Below are 24,410 nucleotides of genomic sequence, written 5' to 3' on the forward strand. Positions count from 1 at the left end.
TTCCTGTAATTTAGTCCCAATAATCTGGAATTTTCCTGGTAGTAACCTGCAGAAAGCCCCAAAATATACCCCTTTAGACATTCCTAATGCTTCCCAAACTAAATGTTCCCTTTTCACTAATGAAACAGATCACATTCTTTGGCATGGGCTCTGCTTCTGACCTCAGAAAAACAGTCTTGAAAATTAATTCAAACAGTTGAGAGCAGTTGGAAACATCTTCGTTTATTTTTATTTTTTTTTTGGATGTGCTAATAGGTGCTGATTTCTACTTTCTTCTGAGGATACCTGGTTTTGTACCTGGGGCTCTTCTGTGAAGGCTACTATAAGTATTGATGGTTGGGTTGTAATAATTTATGTTCTGTCTTTTGCTCATGTAAATTATATGTTTCATCCTTACAGTATAATAGGACTTTTTTTATGAATGCAGTTTTTTTCCCTACTTGCATTCTCATTTTGCCTTTCTGTGTGCATATTATTCTGTCAAATATTGTAGAATATCTAAGCTTATATGTACTTGTTTACACCAATTGGCATTTTCGCATACATTCGGAAAAGTAAAAAAAACTCAAGTGTTTCAGGGTATTTTAAAATGCAAATGTATAGGTTATTTTAAAAATTATTTAAATGCTTACAGCTGATGAGGAGAGCGATGAAGGAACAAATGTTGCATGTACAGTTACTGTACATTCATATGGCAATAGATTTCCTAATTGCTTCCAGTGTACAATAAGATCAGGATGGGAAGAAAACAAACAGATGATGTAAAATTATTTGTTTTATTTAGTAAATAGTAGTGGACTAGGCAGAGAACTCCTATGCAATATGCTCTAGGTGAACCTGCTCTGGTAGGGGGTTGGACTAGATGATGTCCAGAGGTCCCTTCTAACCCTGACCTGTGATTCTGTGCTTTCTTCACTGCAGAAGTGGTGCTGCCTTAGTGGGACTGCTCTGCTATATTATTCATTAAATTGTCAGGAGAAAAATAATAATTATATGAAATGGTCTCTGTGGAGTGGAAGAATGCAGAAACCATAAACCCCACTAAAACACAGGAAAGTTTCACGTAAGTTTCCATCGTGTTGGTTACTGGTTAAGGTTTATGGAGAGCAAATGTGCAGGTCTTTGCCTGTTGGTCTCACAAGGAGGAGCTCCTCTCCTTCCTTACCTTCATGCTGGACCCTTGGAGGAATTCCACTCCTCGATTTTGCATTTTGCAAGTCAGTGCAAGTCTGGATGTGTCCCTGTCCTCCCCTGCCCACCCACTATGTGTCATTGCCCTCTTCTATGCTACTCTGGCATTCATTAACCAAATAGGCATGGTCCAGTTGGAAAGAGATCAGGTTTTTTGTCATTGTAGGAGTAAGGCTCTGATCAGCTCCCAGACCTTGCAGGTCATCTGCCTACGCCAGTGCTATTCTGGCACAAGTGAGAAATCAGAACTATCTTTTTTTTTGGGACAATATAAAATCAGACCAGCTTTAGCTTAGAACTAAGCCCTGAGTGTATGGCTGCACATGATGCTCCCTGGTGCAACTGTAGCTCCTGCAGAAAGAAGTAGATTTGTGTTGCATTTCTGTACATATTCACATGCTTCCTGGGGCAAGAGAAGTCAAGTAAAGTGATCTGATGGAAAAATGTTCTTTCTTTTTTGGAGGCTGGCAGATGACTGACAAGTTCTCTGTGAGATTAACTTGCTGGACTGTCTTTACTTCGTGGTTGCTCAGTTATTAGATCTGGTGGAGAGGAAGATAAGGAAGGGAGGGAAAGGAGGCAAACAGGAGCTCTTCTTTCAGGGGAAGCCCACAGTTGCACCAGAGTGGAAGATGCTGCTGACATGATATTGCATCAGATCTAAATATTTAAAATAATAAATTACAGTATGAGTAAAATTTCAGTTCAGTGGTACTTTCCTTTCTTTCCTCATAGTTATAACTACTTGCTTTTGATTCAACAAATTTTATTTGAGATGAAGGGAAAATGTACTAAAAATTACTTTCTCATTAACAGAATTCTGTGTTTGAATCTTTTAGTTCTTTTGAATACTTCTGTTTTTTTAGCTGTTACGAAATGTTTCTCTTTTTATATGTCTATGAAGTCAATCTTAATTAGGGGATTTTTCACTATCCACTGAGATTAGCTGACTTTGCGGGCTTAGAACCAAATGGAAAGCAGTTTGAATAATAGTTCTAAATTTCATTTATAGAATAAATAATTAAATTTTGCCATATTAAATGTGTACATATTACAATAGTGATTTATTTTACTATTAATAATGTCTCCTAAATGCTGGAATCAAGTTGTTTTGATATTTGAATACGTTTATGACTGATGACTCAGATTCCAGCCAACCTGCTGAGTGTGTTAATCTGCAAAAGCTGTAAAAGGCAGGCATTAAAAAAAGTCATAGACTGTGCAGTGTGCCCTTCAGCACTGATGACATGCTCGTTGCCTCCTTGTCCCCTCGTTTGGTTTGTATCCTGGTTCCTTGTCCTCAGATGATGCATGCATGTGCTACTTTGTCCCGAGTTGCTTCCTAGGAATTAGGGGGGCTCTGCTGGTCCTCTTGTCTTCCATCAGCTCAGGAGATCCCACTAGTGTATGAGGGTGCAGAGGAATGCATTAAAGAGCAGGTTGCAGGGAGATTTTTGGCTGGTAGCATGTATAGAGTGACTGGAAGTATGTATGTGATCATACCCTTGGGGTGGCAGGAGGGTATTTATGGCCCCTGAGGGCCCTCCTCATCCAGAATATTAGTGTCTGTGGATTTAATGAGCTCCTGCCTCTGTGTCCACTGAGCAGTGCTTTGTCATTTGACAGTTCATATCCATTCTCTCCCTTTGGCCCTCTGATAGAAAAGCCTGGGATATGAAGCTGTTGGTTCAAGCTCAACTCGGACAACCCAGTAACATTAACAACTAAGGGAAGTGTTCTGTGAAAACAGTGAATTGTTTGATCACTACTATTACTTGGTTTAGGACTACTACTTGTACAATATACTAGTATGGTTCTAGAAAGAGCCAATATCCTTCTATTTGCTATCACTTTCTACTATGGTATTTCTATAGTACTGAAGGTAGAACAAGTGCTGATTTTCCTCAGTGTATGGTTGCTACCAGAGCTGAGTTGTCTTGGCCGTGGTGTGGTGAAAACAGAACAGCTAGAGGGAAAGAAAACTCCATGCCCTGGTAGCCAGAGGTACTAAAGTACACAGTGAAGCACTGTGGTGCTGGACAGCTTTCCAGAGCAGTTGCTTTTTTTTTTTTTTTCTGTTACTTTTTAATTAACCTTTGAGCAAATAGCTAAATTTAAATCTTGAGTGCTACAAAGAACACTGTTAAAACTTCTCAAATCCTGTTGTTCTACTGTGTTAATTTTAAGAGAGAAAATTTGTTGGTTTTAATGTATGCAGCTTTGACTTCTAGCATATTTTTTTCTTGTTACATCAGTGTTGGTAAATGTGTGCTTTGAAGGCATGAACAGAAAGGTTTGAGTGTATTTTTGTAGTAAGAGCTATTACAGCTATAAGACTGATTAATAACAGTGTAAAACCAGGCTTAATAATGTTATTTAAAGATCAGAGTTTTCTGTGCCAAATATTGCTTGTCATGTCATGCATTGCCACAAGGGACAATGCTCTAAATGGAAGGAATTAAAACAGCACTTGTCTGAAGTCTGTGACCAGCTGCAGGCAGCCCCTGGACGTGTGCTCAGGACAGCACTGCTGGACCAGGAAAGCAGCCACTGGTGGGCACTCTGTCTGCCTCTGGAGTTGCAGACTTTGGCTGCCAGTTTTGTGATGGTTTACTCTTTATTATCACCTCTGAAGTGCTGAATTTTAATGTCACTTACACCACTCTAATTCCGTACCGTCCCTCCAGTTTCCTGTGTGAGGTCTGCAAAGGACTAATGGCTGCTGTCTCTAAAGCCTCCACAATCAGAAGTGAACGTTGTGTGCCAAGGCTACAAACTGTTTTTTGCCAGGCAGGATGATGGCAGTAGCATGTAGTGCCATTGTGCAGCAGCTCCCTATTTTGGTCTGGATTGCACAGAATTTGAAGTAGCTTCTGTTTCTACAGATAGTTCGGTTCACACCTGCTCTTATGAAAAGGCTTGTGTTTATGAGAAATAGTCATGAGATTTTTTTATGTCTGACTTTTATTTCACCTGAAATGGATTGAAAAAAATATTGGGCAAGTATTTAGTTCTCCTTTTTTGACATGTAGAGTTTGGGGACATTTTAAAAGATCAGTGTAGAATCTTATGAGAGCTGTAAAACTTTTTGATTGCAGAAGGAAAATGTATTGATTTCTGAAATCTCTCTTGAGAACTGGAAAGGAAAAGAGAGTTATTAATCAAAAATTGGTATATGAAATAGTATGATATTATGTCTCAGAAAATATTTCTGTTCAATGTGCTTTTAAAAGATAAAGGCAGAAGCACTTCTAATCTTTCCAGCTGCACAATTACAGTTCTCTTTAAAGCATGTGCAAAAGATGCATATTCATGTTGCAGTTTTCAGACGAAGAAAATACACTTGTGTACTGGAGTTACACTCTGCAGAGTCCTCTCTCAACAGGGATCTGTAGGGCATGTGGCTTTCCTTACCTTGACCTTTTTTTTAAGGAGGAAAGAATATTGAATAAATTTGATATACAATATTTTGTCTTTCTCAGGGGATAGACTATAATTGATAGCTTTGGGTTATGTCAGGGTGAAAATGAAACATTGTGTTTGTGACAATTGACTTGCTAGCAACTGTCAGACATGATTTTGAGTCATGAGAAGTGTTTGAAAATGTTCTTGTAAATAATGGCATGCTCAGTTCATTCCTGACCTTGGAAATTACAGCTTGTTTTAACAAAATACATTTTTTTCATGTATAGTCTCTCTGAAGTAGGACCAGTAGGGTTCTTTGCAAGTAATCTATATTATCGTTAATATAATAAATCAGTCCAATCCCATGTGTCAGAGGATCACACTTCATTTGTTCTACTGTCTGTCTGCTTATTTTCATGCTGCTGCTTTGTTTTCTTTTAGCGGTTACATGAACACAGAAATCATTACAAGGCACTAAGAATGTAACTCTAATTTACATAGAAAAATATAGTAAAGTGGCAGTGAATTTCCATTGCGAAAACAACATTTTCTTCTTTGTTGTTCCTCATAAAATCATATGTGCTTTGACCTTGTGGCTAATGACCTAAATGGAGAATTTTGTAGACTTAAAATCACTACAGCGTTTTCTGTATTTTCCTTTTGCTTATTATCACTTGATAATTTTATTGATACTGATGGGAAACATACATTTAATTTACATTTAGATAACTCACTTTTACTAATGCTGGGAAGTTATAAACAGTTCTAAAGCTTTGGTACAAACACTCTGTAACTGAGGTCAGTGAACTGACATTTTCATTCTGTATTTAAAATTATTCATTCTTTTTGTCCTTACAGTAACTGCAACACAAAAATATCCTTTCAAATTCCTGAAGTAAGAATTCTGTAAATAAACACGTGGGAGTTAAGATTGTGTCACATATTCTATATTCTTCCTAGTGGAAGAGTGAGCAAATGGCTTTTTGTCTGTCTAACCTGCTTAATAGAGCTCAGATGAAGCCTGACAGTATGCTTCCTAATCCCATTATTTCAGCAGTGTTTCTGATTCTACATAATATATCATCAGACAACAGCACATCTGAAGGGATTCGGGAATGACACTTATACATCCTGAGGATGAATATCAGTCTTGCCAGAGCGGATGTCTTTGCTGTCAAACTTGGTTCTGAAAACTTTTTGCTGGTGGAGCCTGTGGGACAATGTGCCATCAAATGAGATGATGCTTCTTCTCCTTACCCATGAGTTCTGGCTTCCACTTTGTGCCAGCACTGGCCCTTGTGTGGCCACATGATAGACAGACTATGGGCCTCATCTGACAGGTAGTTGATTTCCAGCAGGAAAACTCCCTGATCTTACTGACCCCGTGCACAGTGTCTGTAGCAGCACAGGAGGACCTAGATGTTTGGTAACTAAGACAGAATACCCAACCACAGAGGATGGGGGAAATGGCTCACATGGGAGGTCTGATGTACTTTATGGTGTCTGAATGATGGGTAACATCATCATACTTAAGGAAGTCCGTCTATGGCATGGAGATGCAACAAGTATAGATGATGCCAATTATTATCACCCAACTTAAGGCACTGCTGTGATGAGGTCTGTATCCGAGATTGTTCTTTGTGTTCAGAATATATACAGAAAGTAATACAGAAATATTCTCCTGATAATAATTTTTAACTATGTAATTAAGATTATTTTCTTCATGCAGATGTATCACCCAGTGCCTAAAGTTTATTTTCCTTTTGCTAGCTAGAGGTGTTTGGAAGGGCTAATTGGTAGAGATTTTCAAGGAGGTTCCTCAGTTATTTGAAATAACTTATTAGATGAACACTAGAGGGCTCCTTAGACTAATGCAAAATAATACACTGTCACATTTATAATTGAGGATGCATCTGAAGCATTTTTTATCTTGAATTAAATAATCAAAACCCCCTGTTTTCATTAGAATAGTGTAAGGCTTTCCTTTTCAAGAAAAAAACAAATTGATGTCTTTGAAAGAAGGGAAGTGTAGCTCGTTATTATGTAGCAAGTATTTGGGTTTTTGAGAAGTGAGGCCTTTATATGCAGTCATATAACTGGTTTAAATTTTTTAATACATTTTTATGATTAGCAGTCAAGATTTTTTTCATGTTCCCATTCCAAGAGGTTTATTTGAAAATAACAATATGTTTTATATTTCTTTCTTCTTGTCTGCCCCCCTTTAAATTTCCTTCCTTACATGGTAGTTATTGTATCCCAAATCTGCATTGTATTGTACTACACACACTCAGTGTGCACAGAGGTGAATGTGAAATGTAGCTGTGCTTGTTTGGAGGTGTTTTCCAATTGCTTTATACTTGCTTTTAAAAAAAGGGTCAAGCATGGTACATTTTGTGGATATCAGTAATAATTCTTACCTAGTGTGAATTTCTAGTGCAGCCTGGAAAGGCTTTGTCATCTTACACTGACTGAAATTCAGACCTAGTGTGTTTATTCCAGTGTTAACTGATATCATTTGAGGGGGTGGGGGAAAGCTGCAAAAGCTGCTCTATGTTGATGGGAGAAGACATAAAATGGGACCACTCTACAAGTTGTAGGGGAACACTAATCTCATTGTCTCAGTCTACACAGACTCTGTAATCAGAACTTTTTTTTTTTTTCATACATCATCTTGATTTTTCCTTGTAAAGTGGTTCTTGTGCATAATTTGTTCTAGTGTTTTTCAATGACACTGTTGTGTTGTAGAAGATAATTGATATTAGAGAAAGGGAGAGACGTAACAAATTGAATTAGTTATTATGGTGTTCAATTTACATCACTCTAGGCAGCATAATTTTATATTGTCAGAGGGAAGCCTGAAGTGATGCATCAAAATTAATACAACTGTGCTTTGAAATTTAAAGCTTCCACATACACATAAATGCATGTGTGTACACAAATGTACACACTTGTTTTGAGAAGACTTTGTGAAGAACAATGTGTTGGTCGTTTGTTTAGAAAAATGAAGGGCATTTTTTTCCCTATGGCAAGTCAATCATCAAAGAAGCAAATGAGGCTTGAAAGACAGGTTGAAAGATAATTGGTTTGTGGGACCAATGTCCTAGAGACCAGAGGAGATTTTTCTGTGTTAAATAATATTGACAGCAGCAGAGTGATTTTACTTCAGAGACCTTCTTTGGCTGTCAAACACTCCCCATTTTCTTGTATTTTCCTGGCCCTACTGTACTTTTCCCAGTCACAGGTGTATGCAACTTATTTTTAGCCCTTGGCGTGGTTTTCTTTACAAAACATTCAGCCTCCAAGTGGAATTTTTGACAGTTAAGAAATGTAATGGTGTATTGGGCAAAAGAGTAGGAGATCTATTAGAACTGCCTCAGAACTTGGGAGAGATACCTGGCTTTTCTTTCAATTCCTGAGACTTTGGTGATACAAAATACCCATTATCCAAAAGGTAGCTATGAATTTACAGGGAAGAATTAACCGGTCAGAGAAAATTCTGGCTGATGGTGGCTTAGGTGGATAGATGATGGTAGAGCGGTAGATACCTGCAAAGAGAACAAGGAAAGAATGTTGTTTGTCTATTTTATAATTCTTTCTCCTCCAAGTCGTTTCAAGTTCACATTATTGTTCTTACATGCCAGTATCTCCCAAAGGATGTGGGAGAAAAAGAACATATGGGGTAGGGTATTTAAGTGTAATGGGGGGTGGGAAATTAGGGTGCATTGCCTGCCAGGGACAGAGATGGAGAAAGAGGATACAGTGTTGAAAAGTAATTGGCAGAGGGATCTGCTGTACAGAGCCCAGGCTGTGCTATGGGTCCAAATAATCTTGATGGCTCCTAAACCTTCTCCCCTACTTGGAACCCTGTAACTTCTTGCTGGTACCCACTCCCTCATGTTATTTGAGAATCCCTTTCAGGTCCTCACCCTTACTACCTTGTAGTCCAAAAACTTCACCACCAACCATAACCCCCTTCCTACCACCTCCACACTGCCTGTACCCCTGCTCTGCTGCTGTTCCCAAGTTATGTATTGCTGGGACACGGATGAGAACAAAATTACTTAAGTTCTTCTCATCCTTAGGGCAATAACATTTCATTTTACTTGTCTTGCTGAGGAGCCTTGAAGTGTTTTCATGGAGGATAGCAAGGCTCTCTTTCTCTCAAGAGTGCTGCTGTTATACCTGACAAATACCAGAATCAAAGTAATTTCAGTTTTCTTGGAGGACAAATGCATGGTCTGGTTGAGCGTTTATGTGTAGTTCAGTTTGCTGTACACAAAACAAATTAGAGCTATGGACACTGAACTTCATGAAAACATCTTCTGGACATTATATGGTCAGAGACACTATTCAGCTTAAGACACGTCCGGCTGTTATATTTCCACTTTTCATCACTGATGAAGCATGATGCATGTGGTGACTTAGATTAGAAAATGACAGGCTTGGATCCATGTCAGCTGCTGCTTCTAGCTATCATACAACCAAAATAGCATAGGCTGCAGCACAGTTCATAAAGCTTGCAAAACACACTTGGGTAGTGAAAATGTCAGACAGGTATCAAATACTTTGGCAAGGAGAAGGTTTATCCCATGAATGCAGTCTAGGATTTAAGGAGAGCCTGTGTTGATGCTAAGCTGAACAGAATGAATGCTCAGTGAAAAGAATATAATGTGTTTAAAAATTGTTTCAGTGTCATGGTTAGTTGTATTTAACTAGGCTTTGTATGAATATAAAATAGAATACAAAATACTGATTTTTGAAAGCTTGGATTCATTTTTTAACTCAACTACTCAATTCTTGCTAGTGTGAATTAATATGTATACTTCCTACTTGAAATAGCATATTTCAATATTTTCAGCTTTTGCAATTCTAGGTCTCAGAGCAAGGTTCAGATAATTGCTGAGAATTGCAGCATTTCAGGAGGAAGCTAAATTGTGCCAAATAGAGTCAGGAAACATTAATGTGTTTCATATTATTAAAATGCAAGTGCTTGTGTTTAGAGGAGTCAAGTAGTTCTAAAATGTTAACTTGTCTGAGAATAAATTATAAACTAATACCATTAGTTATTAAGATACAGGACTCTATGAAGGAGAAAATTTTTGTTTAATTTGTATAAATATTTGTGTAAATTCCTAAACGAAAACCAGGTGTAGACAAGGAACATTCAACAACATTTCTGTTAAAAATAATTAAATGTATTACTTTGACATTTTTTAACTAAATAAAAAAAAATATAAGTCATATAAACAACAGTAATTAATGCTAATCCATTTTCATAGAAATACAGCTGATTGATAAAGTGGGTGTTGGACACTATAATCACAGATAAATACTTTTCTAGGATAAATATATAGATTTATTTCTTTCTATCCATTATCTAAAGTTGATGGCTCCCAGATTTCAGCAGAGTAGTTTAGCTGGAAGTGCAAAATTATATGTGATTGGTGGGAAAAAATAACCTTTAGTCCAATGCAAAGCATACAGGCACACTCTCTAAACCCAGCATAACCATGGCTGTGTTCTGTTTTCCCACCACCTCCTTTTATTTAATTTTTAAACAACAACCTGTCCAAAGGTTCCTGAAGACAGGCTGGATCCTGCAGGCTTGCCCCCAGCTATCCAAGAGTCCCTGCTTTTTTGGATTGCTTGTTTACTCCACAGAGCACATTTTGCTTTAGGCTCCATGGCACAGTCTAAAAATACAAATGCAAAAAGTATTTGACTGCTATTGAGGTCTCTGTCATAACACAGCAGCCAAACACCATGTAAAATCTCTTGCTGGTGTCACTCTGATCTCTCACAGCTAGGGGAAACTCAAAAACCTGCCACAAGACCATATTTTTTTTTCAGGAATTGCACAGTGCATCGTGTTCTGTCATGCTGAGGGGTGGATGGGAGATAGAGCTGAGGACCTCAGTCTGAGGCAGCAGCACCAGTATTTTTAGATGGCTTCTTAAAGGCTTCAGTAAAATGCATGCAACTTTACAACACACTTGCCATTTTCTCTGGTTTTAGTCAACTGTATAAAAAACTTTCCAATAGCAGAAGTTGTGTGATGAAAAATAATTATGCAAGGACAGTTTTGAAAGATGAATTTTCTGATACCTCTGTTATGCTGGTGTGTTTCCTGTAAAGGAGCACCCAGCAGCATCCTGATAGCCTTTGGAAGAAACTAGATTTTTAGCATCTGAAGATGTAATCATAGAATGGTTTGAATTGGAAGGGACCTTATAGATCATCTAGATCTAACCTCCTGCATGGGCAGGGACACCTCCCAGTAGATCAGGTTGCTCAAAGCCCCATCCAGCCTAGTCTTGAAGACCAGGGCGCATCCACAACCTCCCTGGGTAACCTGTTCCAGCATCTCACCACCCTCACAGGAAAGAACTTTTTCCTAATGTCCAACCTCAATCTCCCCTCTTCAAGCTTCAGACCATTGCAGTGTGTGCAATCACCCTACTTTTCCTTTGTCTGTCCATCTTCCCCCTAATGATGTTGGTTCTCACCAACTTACAGTGGTTTCTGCCAGGAGGCAGGGCTCGGGTCTAATTCATTCTGTTCAGCTGCTGCTGGTCACCCATCCATGCAGACATAGCAGGAGGCTGGCAGGAGCCGGGTGGAAGGGGAAGGATGGGTGTGGTGACTCTAGGAAGGGGGAAGCTGTGGAGTGGAGGTGGTGGAGGAATGCTGTGGGAGGACACTTGGAAGGAGAGAGCTCTGTGTGTGTGATGGAGAAGTTCAGGCACTGCATGAGTAATGACTGCTGTGAGGGAGCTTGAGGGCATAAAGCAGCACAGTAGCTGTGATGCACTGGAGGACTCTGGGCCAGTGTTGAACCTTGGATGCTCAATGTATGTGTGTGTATATATATATAGGCTCAATGTGTGTGTGTGTGTATATATATATATGTAATGGACATAATTTCATAGGAAACCAGGCTGCATTCATTCTGCTGCTCCCGGGGCGACTTACAGAATGGTTGCTTCTATGTATGGTTGTATTCTTAAGATACTAACAAATCTTCCCTCAGTGCTTTGTTTTTATCCCAAAGATACATTTTCATTTCCACAGAAAATGGAATTACTGAGGGTCTGCTGTGGATAGAAAGCCTGTAATTTATCGGGGAGCTGCACTGGTAGGCATATCTAATCTGCCTAATCCATTGGCATTGGTGTTGAATAGGCAAAATGTTGAAAGCATACCTAAACCCATTGCTGATACAAAAGTGCCTACAGCTAAACAGATTCTTTTTTTGTTTCTTGAGATTTATAGCTCACATAAGTTTGCTTTACAACAAACAAAATTCAGCTTTCTATTGTCAGTATAAATCACAAAGGCAAAGCTAGATTCCTTTTTATGTGCCTCTATAATATTGATGTAAAAATATAGCTTTCTGTGTTTCACTTCTTCACAATGGTTTAAAAGAAAACAGAAGCAGTCGTTTTACTGAAAGGCAACTTTAAACTCAAGACTGGTATGTACTTGCATCAAAAGGGTATTTCAAAATCAAGCCTGGTATGCACCTGTGAAGTGCAACAGTTTCAGAGGGGATGGAGATTGGTCCTTGTATTCAACTCCCTGCTGGTTCCCACAAAATGAGTTCAAAAGGATACTTTTCTCTACCACTCACAAATGTAGGTGTTGAACAACATTATACTGCACATTGTATTACAGAGAAAGGAAGCAAAAAAAAAAAAAAAGGAAGGCAGAGTGAAAGGTGAATGGGGCTTAGTGAGCAAGCTACAATCAGTCTGGCAAAAAAAAAATAAATTAAAAAAAGGTAATTTGGTGCACAGTTGACTGCTCTGGATCTCAAAGGCATTTATCCTGCAGGTTAGCAATTGGGAACATTTCCTCTTCCAGTGGTGTCTATCTGATTTCAGTTAACAAAGATCCTCATGAATGTGTTTGGCAGAGTCTGAAGAGATAATATGTTAAACCCTGTGGTAGCTGGTCCTAATTGCACATCTTTTCAGACATTATACCCCTTTTACACAGCAGTGTTTTTCTTTAGTTTCCTAATGCCAGACACTATCCAGTTATCACAAGAGCTCTTAATTTGCACTTTAATGTTTTCTGGTTCTTTACTGTGGTAGCTCTGACTAGGTAGTCTCCTATTTTATTGATTATTCCACTTTTACAGTAGGGTAAATATTAAACATAAGCAGTGTTTAAAAGTATTCAATATTTATTTTGTTCTTGAAGAGCCACTTAATAACTGGTCAGAACTGGTTTTCAGGTGACCTTAGCATGTTCATTTAGCACTTCCTTCAGCAGATTTATGAAGGAGATGGGACACAGGAGCAGAAAGCTCTTAATCCCTTTCCCCCCTGCCCCGCCCTGGAAAGCCTATTGGAACTTCCCCGACAATGCTAGTGTGTGTTAGTGATTGTGCCTTGATAGAAGTTGAAAAGCTCATTAGCAACTGTGAGATTCATTTTGCATGTGATATTAGGACAAACAATGGAATTGTATGATCACAGTACATAGCATATATACTTGGCTAAGGGTTGCCTAACGCTACAAATGTTGATAATGTGCTGTGTGAGCCTGGAGTGGAGTTTCAGGCTAGATCCTGCTGTCAGCTGTTAACTAGTTTTACTGTAGTTCCATCTGACATGGGGCAGTTTTTCCATGAGGATAAATAACTACAAATGTAGCACAGCCCAGAAAAGGCTAAAGAGCTGCAGGGAGCAGAAATGGACTGATCCAGTGTTCTGGTAGTGGGTGTCAGCAGGGTGGGAAGGGACTGAAAGAAATCAAAAAGATAGAAGAGCTTGTAGAGTTGGGGCTGGCAGGGAGAAAGTGAATTGTTCTCACTTGGAAAGAAGAGTTGCAAATGGAGGAGGAGCTCTAGAGCACGTGACACTTCTCAAAGGCAAAAATCTTTCCCAGAATCAAAAAAATGTGGCAAGGTAATGCTGAAGAGGAGACCTGAGCTGCTGGGGAGCAGAGTACCCTTCTGAGCACGTTAGGTTTCAGCTCCTCTGCCAAGAAGTGTTGAGAACCTGCTGCTTGACTGAAGGCAGACTTGATAAAAGGCAGTTTTCATGATGATTAGATGGCTCAAATGGACTTTGAAAAAGAGAAATGCGTCTAGCCAAAGACAGGGATAGCTGATCCCTTGCTGATTGTGTTAGCAGGATTTGGGGCTTCATATCTGAGGAAAGGTGAAGCCTTGTGTGACTCTGCAACTGGGCTGAGTCGTGGGGGTCAGTAACCTGTCTGCCAGGCTGCTGCCAGCCCTACCAACAGATAGACAGAAGCTTTCTAGAGCCTGCATCCTTCTGCAGCTTCAGGATCCATGTAGAGCTGTTCTTCCAGAATGGACTGTGGAGCACAGCTTGATCTTACGGCATTTAAACACTTTCTTTCTAACCAAGAGCTCCTAGCATAGTTTCTTCATATAATTTTTCAGGGTAGTTACTGCACATCCAATTACATATGCCAGGGAAAGTTACTCTCAGTTGTGAATGTCAGTTAAAATGGCTTATTTTATTAAGGTGGCTCACATTGTGCAGGAAGGCTACACAAGAAAATACACATCCCACCAGAAACACTTCAGCGGATGCTGGTAACGTCTGTGTCATGGTTAAGCAATTGGAGCAACCCTACTGATAACTAAAACAGGTTTTTCACAGACCTGTCTCAAACAGTGAGGATTTTTGAGGGGCAGAGCGCAAGTGGAGAGGGAGTTGGTGACTGAAAAGGGGGGGAAAAATGTCTCCCAGTAAACTGTGTTTCCGTTAATGCCGTGCAGGAGCCATCAGCACTGTGATGAAATAAGGTGAGTGAAAAATGTTTGACATCAACTGATGCTGAAATGTTTCATGTGGCTCTTGGGTCTGGAAAAGCATTCTGACCAATTTATAAAATCTGCTTGAAAAGGCTTTTTTTTTTTTTTTAAGGTATTATTTTTATTTATTATTTTAAGTGACAAAATGAGCAATTCTGGAAACAGTGAAAGGAAGCGTGTGGTTTTGGTTGTTAATGTTTCTTAGGCATGAGGTGTTACTATCAGCCATCCTGTGGTGGTGGCTGTGACTGTTCAGTTCCTGTGCTGGCCTGCAGCACACACTGCATGCCCTCTCTTCCACAGCCCTCCAGCTGGGAGGATTGCTGCTTATCCTCTCTGCTTTTCATGTCCTCCACAACTCATTGCTGCTCCTTTGTCTTCTGCCAACAATGACAGCCTTGGTTTTGTTTTATGATCTTTTATATGGCCCCTTCTGTAAAAAAAGCATCTTGCCTTATTATACATAAGGGAAACCTCTTCCTTTAGCTTCTTCACTTCCTCTGTGACTTCTACCTGTGGTTATTCAACAGTGATGACTAGTTAATATTGGTCAAGAATTGCATTTATTTATTTTCTTGATGAGGAGGAAAACAGGCTGAAGAGGAAATGTCAGATGTTTTGAATCATTTAATTGTGTACAAAGGTAGCTTGTAACTTCTTCCAGTCATGCTCTTCCTGCCTTACTTTTCTTGTTATTTCACAGCTCTTCCTTTTTCCCTCTGATTGCTACTCAGGCTATGGGGTCTTTCTGACAGCGCAGCTTCCTACCTGTTTGGGTGGCGCCTGCCAGAGGGACCACACTTTGGAGTAGGGTACAGCAAATCTGTAAGATAAGTGTAATAATACCATACTGCCTACTTGATTTAGCACATAGTCTCACAAAATACAGCCTCTTACCATTATTTGCATCCTAATAGTAGAAATATTAGCATTGTCAAATAGGTGTTACGTAAAGGAGTTACCTTCTGATAATCCTATGCACACAATAATGACAAGCATAAAAATAAGATAGTCATGCATCTTACATTTCCAGTAAAACAGGAACTCAGATGTGTATATTAATAGAAGAAGTGTTGGTTCAACACATTTCACAAAGAAAGCCTTTAAGGCAAAACCAAGATCAAACACACTGGAGCATGTTATATATTTCTACCGATACCAAAAATCATTAACTACTGCCATATTCACAGCGGGATATTTGGGCTTTTGCTGACTGAGTGAAATAACTATTCTGAAAACAAGGTGAAAAGATTTACACTTTTAGAGTTGATTTAACCAGGTTTCAGACAGGTAGTGCAGTGATGACCAGTGATGAGGTTTTAGGAACTGCCTGCCAAAGTCTTAGTGTGGCCGAGGTAACAAGACATGCATGACATACATTGAAGAGTCAAAAGGAAGAAGGTGCAAAGTTGAAAGGAAGAACTCCAGGAGAGATCCAGAAGTGAGAGGTATCAGTGGCCCCTTGTGATCCCACAGCTCCTCTTGTCTTTCATATTAGCATCTAGTTTTCCAGCTGTTAAGAGTGTTTATGGCATTTATCTATGCTACCCATCTTCCTTAACTAAGGCAAGATTGATTGAAATATGCCACACGTAGACACTCTGTGTTGTTTGAATTATCCCTTGTATTATCTTCCAAACAAACATAATCCAGTCCACCAGCCAGTGATGTTCACTAGAAAACGTTTTTTTGGTTGTGACTGAATTTCATTTGTTAATTCACTTCAGATTTCTGTATTGAACATTGATGTTTCTCTGCTTTGCACTTGAATTCATCTAGCCTAGAAATGCAGGGCACTTTACAGTCAGTCTGTAACGAAGTACACAAGACACCCAGGGCACAATCAAGTAAGGTTGGTTTGTCATGCTGCAGATGATAATATGAGTGCAATTTTTTTGGAAAAATTGGTCAGAGGACATTTGTAGCAAAGCCTAGAATAAAATCTCGGTATTGTATCAGTGCTGCAGGAGGTGGAATGCCTGTTGGAGAAGTCCTGACGTTGGCTTCCCTTGGTCAAAAAGAGATTGTCAAGTGAGAACATTGTACTTAGTGACAATACTGGAGTATTCTGTAGGGTGCACTGACTTCTGCTATGTTTTTGTGAAATCATCAGTCTAATCTTTAAAGGTTTGAACTGAGTCAAGTTTTCAACCTAACCTAATCTCTTAGGGAAATGGTGCACATGGGATTACACTATTTGTTTGCTGGTACTCTTAACAACTTTTTGAGCCATTCATGTAAAAGGTAGGCAGCTCTCCACTGTTGTATATTTTCTGGTAACATCCAGTCAGAAAACCAGCATCATATATGAAGCTTACAAATCAGCATGCTTGTGGGACAATGCAAGTTATAACTTGCTTTGCCCCTGGTGCAGGGGTACCTTGTAAGCAGTATCAGGGGACTGGGGTTTAGTGTTTTAGTACTGTTAAGGCACATAAATCCTTAAAAACCAGGCTTCATTAGCTTTGCTGCTTACCCATTTCATACAAGTTTGAAGCATAAAATCTATTTAATTCATAAATCTTCATTCCTGAGGAAAACCATAGTTTACAATACCTTCTAAATGAGTGAAGTAACTTTTTCTTTGGCTTTCTTAAGCAATATGTTTGGAAACACTTGTACAGCAATCAAACCCTTCATTATTTTTAAATAATCAGTATTTTGTAATCTTCCCATAGAATTTTCAACTGAAAAAAATAAAATTGTTCAGCAATTTGTGGTACAGAGCAGAGATCTCGGTCAGTTTGGGGACACTCTAAAGTGAGGGAATCTTAAACCTTGACACAACGTATCACACTTTAAGTGGTCTGGATAGAGTGATGGATGGACCTCTTGGCCCAGGTCGTATCCAGACTCAAAGTGTTAGGGTACGAGGATCATTGCACATGCTGGTTATCAGTAAATGACAAAGGACTGATTGTGGACTTGTTGCCAGTTGAAGGAAGCTAAAGTAACTACTCTGTTTCCTGGACAATTGAAGAGTTAAAGATGATTCTTGGAATTTTTCCTTCATCATCACTATCTCCATTCTCATGCCATTCTCTGATGTGTTTAGTGGAAATTAACTGCAGCAGAACATCCATCTAATTTCCTGTAAAACATTAATTTTCTTTGTTCTTCCTACATGTTTTTCAGTTCCTTCTTAATCCTATTGACAACAGAAGAAATGACACAAAAGATCAACTGTTGCCTTATGTAAAGCATTGCATAAAAATTGTGAGTCACCAGAAAAATATTTCCCTTCATCAAAACACACAAAAATATCCACTCAGGTCACAAAACCGAAAATGTTATCAAAAAGGACAAAGAAAGTTGTTATTTTAGTTCTTTTACAGTCTTGATTCATGCTTCCTGTCATTTTGCTTGGAGGGAGAGGAATGACTACTCCTATAAAAACATTTAAACAGAACTGCCAGAAACATTTCAAATCCTCAAACCAATATGATCAGGCATAAAAACATAGTGGAAATAAGTTATTCTTCTGCTCTCCAAATTCTGTACAAAGTTTGGGTGCTGCATATGACATCATGATCTGGTACTTTATTTTTTTAATCCAAAGACAAGAGGCTGTTATTGTAAACCATGATTCCATGGTGTATTCTGATGGTCACCACAGCTCAAAATTATCTCAGGTGGAATTTCTTGGTTCTTACCAAGTTCTGCTGGATAATTTCTCTGAGCTTTGCTCATACAATAGAGAGTATTTTGATCGTATAGAGCTTAGTAGTAGTGATGGTAAGGAGTGAATCATGGGTAAGGATGAGGGTGAACGCAAATAAGGTGGATCCTGTTGGGACTCTGCTACAGACCACCCTACCAGGTTGAGGAGGCACACAAAACATTTAACAAGGGGCTGGCAGACGTTTCGCAGTCACTAGACCTTGTTCTGTTGGGGGACTTAAACGTGTCTGCCAGAGAAGGTGCCTCACTAGACCTGCTGCTCACAAACAGAGAAGGACTAGTGGGAGATGTGGTGGTCGGAGGCCATTTTGGGCTTAGCGACCATGAAATGATTAAGTTCTTAATTCTTAGTGAAGTAAGGAGAAGGGTCAGCAAAACCTACACCATGGACTTCCAAAGGGCAGACTTCAGCCTCTTTAGGACATTAGTTGGGAGAATCCTTTGGGAGACAGTCTGGAAGGACAAAGGGGTCCAGGAAGGCTGGGTGCCCTTCAGGAAGGAAATCTTAAAAGTGCAGAAGCAGGCTGTGCCCATGTGTTGTAAAATAAACTGGTGGGGAAGACGACTGGCCTGGCTGAACAGGGAACTCCTGCAGGGACTCAGGAAAAAAAAAACAAACAGGGTTTGTTCATGCCCTTTGGAAGAAAGGGCATGAAACTCAAGATGAGTACAGGGATCTTGTGAGGTCATACAGAGAGAAAATTAGGAAGGCAAAAGCCCAGCTGGAGCTCAGTCTGGCTACTCTTCATAAGTTTTTACAAATACATTAATAATAAAAAAAGATACAGGGAGAATCTCCATCCCTTATTGGATGCGGGGGTAGAACATCACGACCAAGAAGGAAAAGGCTGAAATACTTAATGCTGCTTTTGCCTCCATCTAATAGTCAGGCCAGCTACCCCCAGGGTATTCAGTCTCCGGAGCTAAGGAGGTCAGAGAGCAGAACAACCCCCCCATAATCCAGGAGGAAGTCGTTAAGAACCTGCTATGGCACTTGGACACTCACAAGTCTGTGGGGCTGGATGGGATTCACCTGGGAGTTGGCAGAGGAGCTCACCAAGCCTCTCTCTATCATTATTAACAGTCCTGGTCAACAGGGGAGGTCCCAGATGACTGGAGGCTGGATAGTGCGAAGCCCATCTACAGGAAGGGCCCAAAGGAGGATCTGGGGAACTACAGGCCTGTCAGCCTGACCTCAGTACCAGGGAAAATCATGGAGAGGTTCATCTTGAGTGCACTCACATGGCAAGTGCAGGACAGCCAGTCACCAGTGATGTCCCCCAGGGCTGAGTTTTGGGGGCCAGTCTTGTTCAATATCTTTATCAATGATCTCGATGAGGAGATGGAGTGTGCCCTCAGTAAGTTTGCAGATGACACCAAACAGGGTGGCAGTGATCTGCCTGAGGGCAGGAAGGCTCTGCAGAGGGACCTGGACAAGCTGGATCCATGGGCTGAGGCCAATTGTATGAGTTTCAATAAAGCCAAGTGCTGGGTCCTGCATTTCAATCACAACAGCCCCAGGCAATGCTACCTTGGCTTGGGGCAGAGTGGCTGGAAAGCTGCCCAGAGGAAAAAGACCTGAGGGTGCTGGTTGACAGCAGGCTTAATGTGAGCCAGCAGTGTGCCCAGGTGGCCAAGAAGGCAAATAACATCCTGGCGTGCATCAGGAATAGTGTGGTCAGCAGGAGTAGGGCAGTGATTGTGCCCCTGTACTCAGCACTGGTGAGGCTGCACCTGGAGTGTTGTGTTCATTTCTGGGCCCCTCACTATAAGAAGGACATTGAGGTGCTGGAGCATGTCCAGAGAAAAGCAACCAAGCTGGTGAAGGGTCTGAGAAGAGGAGGCTGAGGCGAGGCCTCATTACAACTACCTGAAAGGATGTTGTAGTGAGGTGAGTGTTGGTCTTTTCTCCCAAGTGAATAATGACAGGACAAGAGGAAATGGCCTGAAGTTGCACCATGGAGGATTAAGACTAGGTATTAGGAAGAATTTCTTTATTGAAAGAGTAGTCAGGGACCAGAACAGGCTGTCCAGGGAGCTGGTGGAGTCACCATCCCTGGAGGTATTCAAGAAACATGCAAATGTGGCACTTTAGGACATGCTCTAGTGGGCATGGTGGGTTTTTTTTGTGGGTTGTGTGTTGTTGGTTTTGTGAGGTGTGTGGTTTTGGTTTTTCTTTCTTTTTTTCTCTTTTTTCTTTCTTTCCCCTGGGTGGATGGTTGGACTCAGTGATCTCAGAGGTCTTTTCCAACAGTAATGATTCTGTGATTCTGTGTATTTGTTCCAGTTGCATCAGCCCACAGAGGTGCTTCCCGCCACGCTCACAGCTAAAGCTTGTGGCAGGTTGTTGGTGTTTGTGATCAACAGCAGGGATGCTGGACATGCCATGTGCCTGGAGTCTGTCACTGAGTTTGTTCTCTGTGAGGCTGCTGGGAGATGCTGTTTGTCAGCTTTTCAGTTATGTTGCTCAAAAAGCCAGGAAGTCACAGAAGGCTAAAAGGTTATTTTAAGAGCTGGTTTTAGAAAGGAAAAAGTCCTCAAACAATTAGAAAAACACATTAAATGGAAATAGCTTTCTCTTTCTTTTTTTCTTTAATGTTTTACATGCAACATTAGAGATATTCTGTGTGTATAATTTTTCCTCCTTTTCACTTTTTTTTGTTTGTTTTCAGTATGCATGAATTTCAGTTTGCAGGGACCAAAAGCAGGAAGTGTGACAGGAGAGTGTTTCTCCTTAAACTTCAATTCTCTCATACCTTGGCAGACTTCAAGATTGTGGAAGTTTCTTACTGTCTCCATCCCACGGATGGGAGCTGACCTAATTAACTTTATAATATGGAAAGTTAAAGAGGTGTCGTGACGTTTTTCCATGCAAGTAGGCCAGTTGTTTCTACTCTTGTCTAGAGCTTCTTTTTCTTCTTCCACAATGCAGCATTTCTAAACACACTGAAGAACAGGAAGATATTTGGAGTGGTCAGCATGGATTTACCAAGGGTAAATCACACTTGACCAATCTCCTAGCCTTCTGTGATGACATACCTGGTTGGCTGGATGAGGGGAGAGCAGCAGATGACATCTACCTTGACTTCAGCAAGGCTTTTGACACTGTTTCCCATAACATCCTCATTAGGAAACTGAGGGAGTGTGGGCTAGAGGAGTGGACAGTGAGGGGGACTGAGAGCTGGCTGTGTGACAGAACTCAGAGGGCTGTGATTAATGGAGCAGGGTCGAATTGGAGACCTGTAACCAGTGGTGTCCCCAGGGGTCAATACGCGGTCTGGTCTTTTTCAGCATACTTATCAATGACCTGGATGAGGGGACACACTGTGTCCTCAGTAAGTTTGCTGATGGTGCCAAAGTGGGAGGGGTGGCTGACACTCCAGGGGCCTGTGCTGCCATCCAGGGTGACCTGGACAGGCTGGAGAGCTGGGCAGAGAAGAACCTAATGAGGTTCAACAGGGCAAGTGTAGGGTCCTGCACCTGGGGAGGAAGAACCTCATGCACCAATACAGGTTAGGGGTGACCTGCTGGAAAGCAGTTCTGAGGGGAAGGATCTGAGTCCTGGTAGATAGTAAATTACCCATGAGCCACAGATGTGCCCTTGCTGCCAAGAAGGCCAATGGAATCCTGGGGTGCATAAGGAAGAATGAGGCCAGTAGGTTGAGAGAGGTCATTCTGCCCCTCTACCCTGTCCTGGTGAGGCCACATCTGGAATAGTGTGCCAAGTTCTGGGATCACCAATTCAAGAGAGACACAGAACTACTAGAGAGAGTCTAGTGGAGGGCAACAAGGATGACTGGGGGATTGGAACATCTCCCTTATGAGGAAAGGCTGAGACAGCTGGGACTCTTTAGCCTGGAGGAGAGAAGGCTGAGGGGAGACCTTATTAATGCCTATAAGTATCTAAAGGGTGGATTCAGGGAGGATGGAGCCAGACTCTTTTCAGTAGTTCCCAGTGTCAGGACAAGGGGCAACAGGCACAAGCTGGAACATAGGAAGTTCCATTTAAATATGAGGAAAATCTTTTTTACTGTAAGGGTGACAGAGCACTGGAACAGGTTGCCGAGGGAGGTTGTGGATTCTCCTTCTCTGGAGATATTAAAAACCCACCTAGATGTAGTCCTGAGTAATGTGCTCTAGGGGATCCTGCTTTAGCAGGGGAGTTGGACTAGATGATCCGTAGAGGTCCCTTCCAATTCTGACAATTCCGTGATTCTGTGAAACCCTGTGACTCTGGAAAATTGCCTTTTCCCCATATTTGCGAATAGTAGTTGTGTAGATAGTTATCCTAAGCATAATGTAAGGAGAAATGTAGTTATTTACTAGTAGGCAGAGTTCACTGAGCACATTTTCTTCCCCTTGAATTCATACACCCTAAAAAAGACAGAAGTCATAGAATCTATACAGATTCAGAGTTCATACTTCAAAGCTTTTTGAATACATATTTGGTCAATGGCTTGATGTCCAATTGGAGACCAGTGACAAGTGGTGTTCTTCAAGAGTTGGTACTGGGACTGGTGCTGTATAACGATGTCTTTGTTAGAGACCTGGACAGTGGAATTGAGTGCACCCTCAGCAAATTTGCTGACGACACCAAAGTGTGTGGTGTGTTAACATTCTGGAGCAGTGGGAGGCCATCCAGAGGGACCTGGACAGGCTTGAGTTGTGGGCCCATATAAACCTCATGAAGTTCAACAAGGCTGAGTGCAAGGCCCTGCACCTGGATCAGGGCAATCCCAAGCAGGAATACAGGCTGGGGGGAGAATGGATTGAGAACAGCCCTGAGGAAAAGGACTTGGGGGTAATAGTGGAGGAGAAGCTCAATGTGAACTGGTAACATATGCTTGCAGCCCAGAAAGCCAACTGTATCCTGGGCTGCATCCCAGGAAGCATTACCAGCAGGTCGAGGAAGGTGATTCTCCCTCTATACTCTGCTCTTGAGAGACCCCACCTGGAGTGTTGTGTCCAGTTCTGGTGCTTCCAACACAGGAAAGACGTGGAGCTCTTGGAGTGAGTCTAGAGAAGGGCCATGAAGATGATCAGAGGGCTGGAGCACCTCTGCTATAAACAGAGGCTGAGAGAGTTGGGGCTGTTCAGCCTGGAGAAGAGAAGGCTCCATAGTAGGGAGACCTCACAGTGACCTTCCAGTACCTGCAGGAAAGCTGGGGAGGGACTTTTTACAAGGGCTTGTAGTGAGAGCACAAGAGGTAATGGATTAAAACTGGAAGAGGGGAGATTTAAGTTAGACATTAGGAAGAAATTCTTTAGTGTGAGGGTAGTGAGACACTGGCACAGGTTGCCCAGGGAAGTTGTGGATGCCTCCTTCCTGGAGGTTTTCAAGGCCAGGTTGGATGGGGCTTCGAGCTACCTGGTCTAATGGGACGTGTCCCTGCCCATGCAGGGGGGTTGGATCTAGATTATTTTTAAGGTCCCTTCTAACTGAAACCATTCTATGATTCTGTGATTAAATTCCATAGAAAGAAAACTGGATCTAGACAAACCTTTTCACATAAATGGGTGAGAAGTAAACTAGAAAAAGGACACTATAAAGATGACTAAAACATCATGGAGAACCCTCCCTGGAAGTCGAGTACAGGGAGGAATGCTGGGAGAGAGGGAGAAATTCTGAATTTTCCTATATGAGTGTTTCAGTTGCAGCATTTTCCTGCATAACCAGACTATTGGAGTAAGCCCTCTCAACTTGGGAACCATTTCTCACCCTAAATTATCAAAAGGCAAGTCTGTGACATACCTAAATACTAGAGAAAAGGTATGAATCAAAGGTATGCTTGGTCCTGCCTGTTGGATGTCTGCAGAAGCCTCGTCTTTGTTTTTTATAGCTATACAAATTGGTGCCTCAGCTCTCATCTCTGACCTGCCTGTCCCTGACTCCAGAAGGTATAGTTAAAAAAACAAGTTCTGAACTTAAATGTATGATTAAGCCCCTCACCCCCCCATTCTAGCCATCTTTTAAGACTCTACACCAGGCTGAGGCAAATCCATCACCCAGGAGACTGGCTTGGATTGGAAGGAATCAAGCTGCCTCTTAATATTTCCAAAAAGGGCAGTTAGGAGCTTGAGGCAGGACAGAAGAAGCAGTAGAAATGGAGAAGTGAAAACAGCATGCACATTTTTTTCTCATGACAAGAACAGGTTGGTGACCTCCTCTGTTACACAGGAAGCTTCCTGTGTTGGCTGCCAGGATGGTTTTACCCTCTCAATTTTTAAACTGGTGATTCTGATGTCTGGAATCATTGTAATTCTAGGTACTTTACCAAAACACTTGGCTTAAAGTCAACAGATTGTGTCACTTTGGGCAAATGGTCAGAAGGAAAAA

This window comes from Chaetura pelagica, unplaced genomic scaffold (assembly GCF_000747805.2).
Source record: "Chaetura pelagica isolate M959 unplaced genomic scaffold, ChaPel_1.0 scaffold640, whole genome shotgun sequence".
Taxonomy (NCBI): Eukaryota; Metazoa; Chordata; class Aves; order Apodiformes; family Apodidae; genus Chaetura; species Chaetura pelagica.